General features: G+C 39.1%; 1 pseudogene; it reads left to right on the top strand.

Annotated features, from left to right (window-relative positions):
• Positions 1 to 6066: 6066 nt before the first annotated feature.
• Positions 6067 to 6868, top strand: LOC148106099 (uncharacterized; annotated as a pseudogene).
• Positions 6869 to 9373: the final 2505 nt, after the last annotated feature.

The raw sequence follows: 9373 nt of genomic DNA, 5'->3' as shown, positions 1-9373 counted from the left end.
AGAGGGCCCGGTGGCGCCTGTGTCCGGCAGCCTCGCCTCTGTCAGTGCGCCCCAGGGCAGCTGTGGCTACGATGTAGCTTGCCATCGCCAGTGTGTGAATGAATGGGTGAATGACTGAATGTAAAGAAAGAATAAAGTTACGTTGAAACCAAGCACACCATTGTTTTTCTTGTGACATTACCAATAAGTTTGATGTGTCACATGGCCCTCTTCCTATTGAAAAAACAAAAGTTGTACCCAAGATGGCTGACTTCTAAATGGCCACCACATTAATATATGTGAGGGGGCAAACTCTTGAGGAGTTTGCCCCCTCACATATACTAATGTGCCACAAACAGGACTTTAATATCACCAACCATTCCCATTTTATTACTTTGTATCCATATAAATGGCCCACCCTGTACATTCAGTGTAATCAGTGTTAGACTAAAAGCGACTTCTTTGTGTTGTCCAAACAGCTCTGTGACTCATCAATTCACACTGGAATCCAGCAGGGGGAAGCAGTGCATCATGAAGCAGGCAGACTGCCTCAGCATGCTTGAGGTCACTAAGGCTGTATCCCAATTCAGGGTCTGCAGCCTTAAAGGCTGCATTTTAAGGCCGATTACGTCACAGCGGCGCGCTGAAGGCTGTCCCAATTCAAAGGCTGCTCGAAATGCGGCCCTCAGATGCGTCCTTCATTTCCCTGAATTTTAAGGCTGTGGCAGTGTAGACTTCGTGGTCCCATATATCCCACAATTCATAGCGCGGCAGTCGGTGTGGATAATTCTGCCACAGATGGCAGAAGTGGAGCGGCCGAAGAGTAAACTGTGAAAAGTAAGTACTGAATATTATGTCACTTATTTATGTGCAAATGTTTAATAATGAGGAACATTAAAACATTACTGTTGGCCACATGCCGGCAAAGTTATTTGCCATTAGTGATGTTTGTATGTTCAGATTTTACTTGCTTTTAAAGCCTTCAAAATATAATAATACAATAGTTGACCTTAATCTTACAGAGAATGTGATGATTTTGTGGATAATTAAAGTCAGTCATATATCCACAAACACAACAAGCTGAAAGTCAGTGATGCTGCTCGGTTTGCAGTCCTGAATATCACGGCACAAGCAGGATTCACTGCACTGTTAATGTTAGCTATGTTATATTGCTGCCTCTGTTCGGTGGTGTCGAGCCAAACGGACTTTAACGTGTGTTTGAACGAGCTGACGGTTCACTCGTTAAGCTGAAAGAAAGATGCTTTAATCACAGCAGTCACACATGGGAACTCTTCTTGTTTAGCACTCGTAATAACACAAACACTAAATCCTCCTGTTTGTAGCAGTGTATACACCTGAGACTGTCACCTGTCTGTCTGTCCTGCACTCTCTCTCTGATTCTTTCTCTGATTGTGGAATAAAAGTATGAACATGTGTTTATAAGTTACACTTGTGTTTGAATCCTGCAGCTTATCACACATTTGATTTCCATGTGTGATAACTGCAAGTGTCCAGAGTGAGGACAGACTGAGGGACCCACTGCTACACATCATCTGTGAGGCTTTGCACCCCTGATGATCCACCAGGACAAACTCAGCAGTGTGTGAGGAAGAGGAGGAGGAAGAGCCAGCACCAGCTGACAGATGGAGAGAATAGACAGACTGTTCCCTGTTTGTGAAGGACTGCTAGAAAAGTTTAACATAACTAATTGTCTGTCCTGAATCAGTCTTATTAGATAATGTTCAAATAATTTTATCATTCCAGTGTTTTCAGTGTGGGAGAAAGTACTCAGGGCCTTCAAGTTACACACTATGAAAGGCAGCAACAAGTTTAATATTCAGAAACCTAAAGTGTGTATCAGCAGCAGAATGGAGCTAAAAATAAATGTTTGTTTCAGTTCTATGAAGCTTTGAGTATTTTGGATTAGTAGCACTGCTGTGTTTGTTACATCATATTGTTGTAATTGTTTCTATGCTTTATATATTCTGAGGTAAGTTGATCTATAGTGTTACATCATATTCTATAAGGATGTTATGTGTTTGTATACTTTCTGCCCAGTTTGACCCATTTAGCAGAAGTGAGCCTGTTTAAGGCTCTGATATCTATTCTGTATGACTTAAAGCAGTTATGACATGGTCCGATTTTCTCACCCAATAAAGGAATATTTAATATATCAGTCTACTCTTCATTTTATCAGACAGTTATCACAGCTCGTACATTTTCTTTTTACACATATATGTAAGCATTGAGCCAAATGTAATAATGCCAACATACTGAAGGAACAACATTTGTCTCTGATATATAATACATCTGTATATACACTGTCAAAGATACTTGAGTGTCTTTGAGTGAAGATTTAAGGTGATAGGACATATGAATAGCTGCAACTTGAATCTTTACTGAAGCTCAGTATTTGACACAGAGTTCACTCACATGTGCTGTACCAGTGTACCTGCACATGTGATGTGACAATAGAAGTGATTTGATTTGAGAGTTCAAACTCACTGCTGTAATAACTAATAATGATTAATATAATAACTATAATATTGGCCATATCATATTTACACTGACTTTAGTCTCATGAACAACATTAACTATTTGTTATTTACTAGATAATCTTAAATGACTGTTCAGTACAGATATGAAGCCCAACAATCATGTTTTACTGTCCTGTGGTCTCAGCCTCAGATACTCATCAAATCACACAAAGCTCATGTAGAAACGAACAAAATATGTTCTCCTTCATTTCTGTCAACCACACGTTTCCAGCTATCATGGTTGCTAGGCAACCTGGGCAGCGCGACGGAGGCTAGACCGTCCCATTTCACAAGCTTCACACTTCCGGCCATAGCGGTCTTTGAGTACGCGGCCCTTGAGGACCGTTGAGGCTGCGTACTTCAAGGCTGCAGACCCTGAATTGGGATACAGCCTAAGTCACGCTGCAGGTTTTATGATTTGAATGATATAGCTGGTTCTATGAAGTATTAGAAAACTGGAGGTAAGTTTTAGGTGTTCAGTATAAAGTTTAGCACTTTGAGGTTTTCAGTAGACATAAGAAAGACCCTTGAATGCTTGGTGCTTGATTTAGCTGATAATACGGTGGCCCTGAGAGGCCAAACGGACTGCAACTTAAGAAAACACCAGCAATAAGAAAAACCCTGCAAAAGCACACAAAACACAACGGAAATAGGGAAAAACGACAACGGAAATACGAAAAAAAAAACCACAAATAGGAAAAAACACAACAGAAGTGTTTCTGAGGAGACAATAACCCGATGGACCAGTTGCAGGAACCAAAATAAGCTCTGTGGCTGTGTCCCAATTCAGGGTCTGCACGCTTGAAGTACGCATTTTAAGTGCGATTACGTCACCGCCACGCGACGACGGCTGTCCCAATTCGAAGTGTACTTCAAATGAATACTCCAAATGCGCCGTTGTTTTCCCCAAATATCAAGCGTGGTCCGGTGCATGCTTCGTGGTCCCATATATCCCACAATTCATAGCGCGGCAGTGGGTGTGGATAATTTTGCCGCTAAATACAGCAGAAGGGAGCGGCCGAAGAGTGAACTGTCAAAAGTAAGTACTGAATATGATGTCACTTATTTATGTGCGAATGTTTAATAACAAAGAACATTAAAACATTGCTGTTGGCCACATGTTGGCAAAGTTATGTGACATTAGTGATGTTTGTACTTCCAGCCTCTACATATATATATATATATATATATATATATATATATATATATTAGGGATGCAACGATACTCGTATCGATATTGAACCGTTCGATACAGTGCTTTCGGTTCGGTAGGCATATGTATCGAACAATACAAAATTTTTAATTTATTTTATCAACTTTCCTTCTGACGGTGCTGTCTGTGTTGAGCGCTCAGTGGATCTGCGCTCGACAGTGCAGCCTAGGCGGAGTAGTCGAACGCAGATTCACTGAGCGCAGGGCAAGCTAGCGAGACAGAAGTTAAGCTCTCCTTGCAACATGGCAAATTGAACCTCCCCCACCCTCATTCAGATCTGGCGTTTGGAACTATTTTGGTTTTTATGTGACGTATGACCCTGAAGGTAAGCGCGTCATGGACTAAAGTAAAACAGTATGTTGGATGTGCCAGCAATGCTCAATTACATGGGTGGGAACTAGTGTGTTAGCGCAGTTAGCTCGTTAACGTGTTGGCCGCCCAGCCCCACGCACGGTGCGATCCGCTGTAGCTTGTTAACGGAGATTTGTCGTGTTGTGGCGTTAACGTCATTTCAACTAGATTTACGCTGACAGCACTAGTGGGAACACAACAAATATGACTGCACAGTTACGCCGACATCATCCTAGTGCAAAGACAAGTGGAAGCAGAGAAAAACAACAAGCAGGCATGCTACAAACTACCCGAGTCATTTAGTCAGCCGTTAGCACATGATTCTCCTTATGGGGACCTGATATGTTTAATATGCTGCTGAGAATATAGCCCAGAAGAAGCGTATAGTATAGCTTTTATTTTGGAAAGAGCCATTTTTCTGTAATAAACTCTTTTCCAAAGATGAGTGATTCCTCAATCAGATACAGGGCTCGCAAAATCGCTAGCCCGACGTCCCGGGGCTAGCAATTTTTCCAGTCGGGCTATCAAAATCTATCTCTGCCCTGCCCGTTGGGCTGTCGTAGCAAGGAAAAATCTATGTCAATGCTTTTGCATTCTTTCGAAAATGTAGCTGGGTAATTATGTCATTGGCATCGGTGAGCCACTGTCAATATGTGACATATTGAAATCGCGTTTGAATTTGCGCTTGTTTTTTGCTTTCACTTTGCAATCGCGTAAACTGTGTATAGAGAGTGACAGCACTGATTGGTGAGTGATGATAATTTGCGCACCAATTCCTCTGACATCGTCTTATCAATCGTTAGCTTACATGACAAGTGAAATCTCCCGCAGCTTAAACATGTGAGAGGTTGATCGCGCAGAGAATCGCTGAGCGTTAAGTGAGTGCGTGTGTAAAAGCAGCAGGATATATATTTTAGTTCTGCTGAGCCAAATAAGACAGGTCAGGGTGAAGAAGTGACAGCCAAAGAAAAGCTTACCACAAAACAGAAAAGTTATGGCAAATCAGACTATAAGGCAAAAAGAAAGTGCAGCTTTACGGTTTCATGGACAAACGAATTTCTGTGGCTGCAATATGACGAGCTAAATAACCAGGGGTGCACATAAGTGGTCCGCAGGTGCGCATTCCCTGTCAAAATAAAAAATGTGCACAAGATAAGAAGTTGCAACGCGTGTTTGCGTACATAAGATTTTCAGGAGGAGGACAGACATTTGTTTAGAACTCTTAAAGATGTCGAAGAAGCAAGCTCCTTTAAGCAATTACTGTGATGTTCCTCCACCTCCAAAGAAATGTCAGAAGGAGTCCAAACCACAAAAGAAGCGCGTATTCTCGGAAAAGTGGTTGCAGGAGGTGAGCTGGCTTCAAACGAATGATGAACGCACAGAGATTTGGTGCAGAATGTGCCGTGAAAATTTAATAAATGACAAATTAAAAAGGCATGAACATTTTTTTTTGTATCAAAAAAATATCGAACCGTGACACCAAAGTATCGAACCGAACCGAACCGTGAATTTTGTGTATCGTTGCACCCCTAATATATATATATATATATATATATATATATATATATATATATATATATATATGTAGAGGCTAGTTAGTATCATGGTTGCTAGGCAACCTGAACAGCGCGACGAAGGCTAGACCGTCCCATTTCACAAGCCTCTCACTTCCGCACTTCTCGTACTTATAGTATGCACCGTACATAGTACGCGTATTGTGCATACTTCAAGCGTGCAGACCCTGAATTGGGACACAGCCAGAGACTGTCACTTCCCGGGAGGATCTAAGATGGTGGAGTGAGAAGCACCCTTTTTGCAGGCTCCGTTAATAATAAGACTATTTTGTCCCTAGTTGGTGTATTAATACGCAGCAATCTACAAATTCCACTAGGATTAAACTGCATTAATCCTTTTTCCTTTTGCCGGAATTTTTTTTTTCTCGTTTTTTGAGGCTTTTTTCCCCCTGAGAACAAAGTGGTTTACAACATGGCTGACCATGACTACAACTTAACTGCCCTCCGCGAGGCTTGTGAAGACAGTGACATGGAAGACATCGAGGTGGACGAGAGTTCTTCCAAAGAAAGTAAAATCGACCCGAATCATATACCTACTAAAAGCCCGAACCCAAAGAAAATGAAGGGTAAGGACAACAGAAAATGATGATAATATTGGCGCCGCCATTCTCCAGGCAGTTCAGGTTCTGACTGGAAAAGTGGATGAACAAACTGAACTGTTAAAAACATTTGACAAGCGCATCGAGGCTAATACTACAGCCACAAGAGAAAACAAACAAGAAATTTCTTGCTTAAGGAAACAATTGAAAAGTTCCAAAAAGAAAACGCGCTTAATAAAGCAGTGGAGGAACACGCTTGATACAAAAGGAGATGGAACCTGAGACTAACTGGACTACCAGAGAAGGATGGTGAAAACACAAGGGAAATTGCCATCGGGATACTTACAAGAGTCGTGCCTCTATCAGTGAACCGAGACACAGTGGATACAGTCCACCGCCTGGGTAAACCCAACACCGCGGCAGCCTCTAAGGGCAAGGGCAATCATCATCCAATTTGGGATGAGAACCGTTCGGGATGAAGTTTGGAAAAAATTGAAGGAAGCCCGAGTGTGTAATGAAATGCATATTCAATTCAGAGAAGATTTCTCCAAAGAAGACAGGGAGGCTCGTTCTAAGCTGTGGCCAATGGTTCAGGAGGCCAGGAAGAAGGGAAAAAGAGCGTTTCTGAAGGAAGGTTACGCACTGATTGACAACCGTCGGGTGGATCCTATCTGAACATCCTTTGTAACATTGGTCCATTTCAGGTACTGTTACTAACTGACGTGTTCTACGAATATTCGGATACCTTACGGGTTGCTGCAATAAATGCTAATGTTGAATTTTGTTGGGATCACATTAGCTGCTCATTCCTGCGCACCACTCTCTTTGTGCACTCTTATTATTTAGGGGTTTAAAGAACAATGCAAAGTGTAAGGCAACTTTTCTTTTTTGCAAAGAGCAGAAGAGCAACGTTATTTTTTTGCAAGAGACTCATTCAGGGGAGGCGGAAAAACGTTTTTGGAGACAACAATGGGGAGATTATGTTTTCTTCAGCCATGGGACTACACATTCAGCTGGTGTGATGATCCTGTTCAACAGGTTTTCGCGAATTGTAATTAACCATAGTAGTGACAATAATGGACACTGGCTGATGATGGTGATTGAGTTCAATGATGTTAAATATATTTTGATTTGTGTTTAGGGTTATAACAAAAGAGCACAGAACAAACAACTTTACTCTTCCTTGAATAAGATGTTGGAGGAATGGAAAGTGACCTATAATACTGATAAAGTCATAGTTAGAGGAGACTTTAATTTGGTCCCTGACATCTATTTGGATTGCCTTCCTCCAAGAGGAAATAGCCACTATTATGAGGAGACTAAATTCATTACTAAAGGAAATCTAATTGATTTTTGGAGAATGAGAAATCCCAATGCCAAACAATTCACATGGTACAATTCGGCTAATAATGGTCAATGTTCAAGGTTAGACTTTTGGTTAATTTCTACTGTCTATCACTGTGCTATTTCTTTTCAACCAGGTGGGGTTAAGCATATCCCTAACTATTTGTGGTTTAAGTTTAATAGTAGCCTTCTAGACAATGAGGAATTTTGCAATGAAACAAAAAACTTGTTAAACGAAATTAATCTATTGGAAAAGTCTCCCTTGAGTAAATGGGAATGGTTTAAATTTAAAATCAAAGAAGTTGCTATAAAAATAAGTAAAGGCATCTCAAAAGTTAAAAAAAAAGATACAACATTATATTATTAATGATATGAATAGAAAAAAAACATAGAAAAAGTCAAAAAGCAGACTCATCTGTAGAAGAACAAATCAAACTAAATAATCTTCAAAACCAATTGGATAGCTTATATTTGGAAAAAGCAAAAGGAGCATTCCTTGCTGGCTTGAAGAAGGTGAAAAAAATACTTTTTATTTCTCTGGCCTAGAAAAACTAAGACAAACAAAAAAGAAAATCAATAAACTATTTGTTAATAATCTTAGCATTGATAGCTAAGAACAAATAAATGAGGAAATAGAACATTTCTATAAGAAATTATATGAATCTAACTTTTCAATCGATGATTGTCAAACATTTTTTGAAATAATTAGGCCATGTAGTACAATTATTGACGAGTCTTTTAGGCAACATATGGAAGATAAACTTGAAGAGAATTGAAGAGTTAGATAAAGTAATTGGGCATATGTCAAATTCATTGTTAGGACAATGTCCTCTGATTGATAAAAAGTGCAATAGTAAATTTATTATTAGTCTCTTTAAAGATAAAATATTCCATAGTTATAATAGAATGGTTACTTGGAATGGTTCAAGTTTAATTACTTCAAATATATTAGATAAAGTTTACTCGAAATTTATGAAATGGCCTATTCTACCTAAAGTTAAAGAAACACACTTTAAAATCATAAACAAAATTATCCTGTGGCAGAATCTCTAAAAAAGAGATTTGGCTTTGAGGTGGATCAGTGTTCTTTTTGTACTGTCGAAAATGAAACCTTAGAACATCTTTTTTTTACATGCCCTATCACACAACGTTTTTGGTGTGACATAATAAATTGGATTTCTTTAAAAATTCATGATGTGCCACCATTTGAACTATATCATATTATTTTTTTATATGGAACATCTAGCTTTGGATGTCTCTGACATTATTAACATCATCATACTATTGGGTAAATATCATATCCATTGTGCTAAATGGAGGAACTCTAAGCCTTCTTTCCCTGGCTTTATTAATGATTTTAAGTTTTATTTTTCGTCACTTAAAAAAACAAAGAGCAAATATGCCCAAAAAAATTTACCAAGGTATTGCTTATCTCCTGTTATTCTAAATTTAGATTTATTTTAATGTTTTGTTACACTGCTCCTTTTATGCACACGTTAAATGCCTGCCATATATCTTTTCTGTTTTTTTTTATTGTATTTTTTATTCATTCGTTCATTTATTTATTATATACTGTATTGTACTGTTCAAAACTTTCACTTGTATTATTACCTGTGTTATCCTCTTTAAGAATTTGTATTTTGCAATTGCTCAATTAAATTTAAAAAAAAAAAAAGACTGTCACTTCCTGATCCGTACCGGAAACCCGATCCGTACCAAACATGTCCGAAAGGCCACTACTTCCGCTCTAAGCATTTTACTATAGTTATGGATCAGAGTATCTGTTAAGATGTAAACAATAATAAGTATCTCCTATAATGTATGCAGTAATGAAAC

Source organism: Neolamprologus brichardi, chromosome 2, assembly GCF_056152115.1.
Source record: "Neolamprologus brichardi isolate AB-2024 chromosome 2, ASM5615211v1, whole genome shotgun sequence".
Taxonomy (NCBI): Eukaryota; Metazoa; Chordata; class Actinopteri; order Cichliformes; family Cichlidae; genus Neolamprologus; species Neolamprologus brichardi.
Note: the sequence above shows the minus strand (reverse complement) of the source record. Positions and strands in the feature narration are given on the sequence as shown.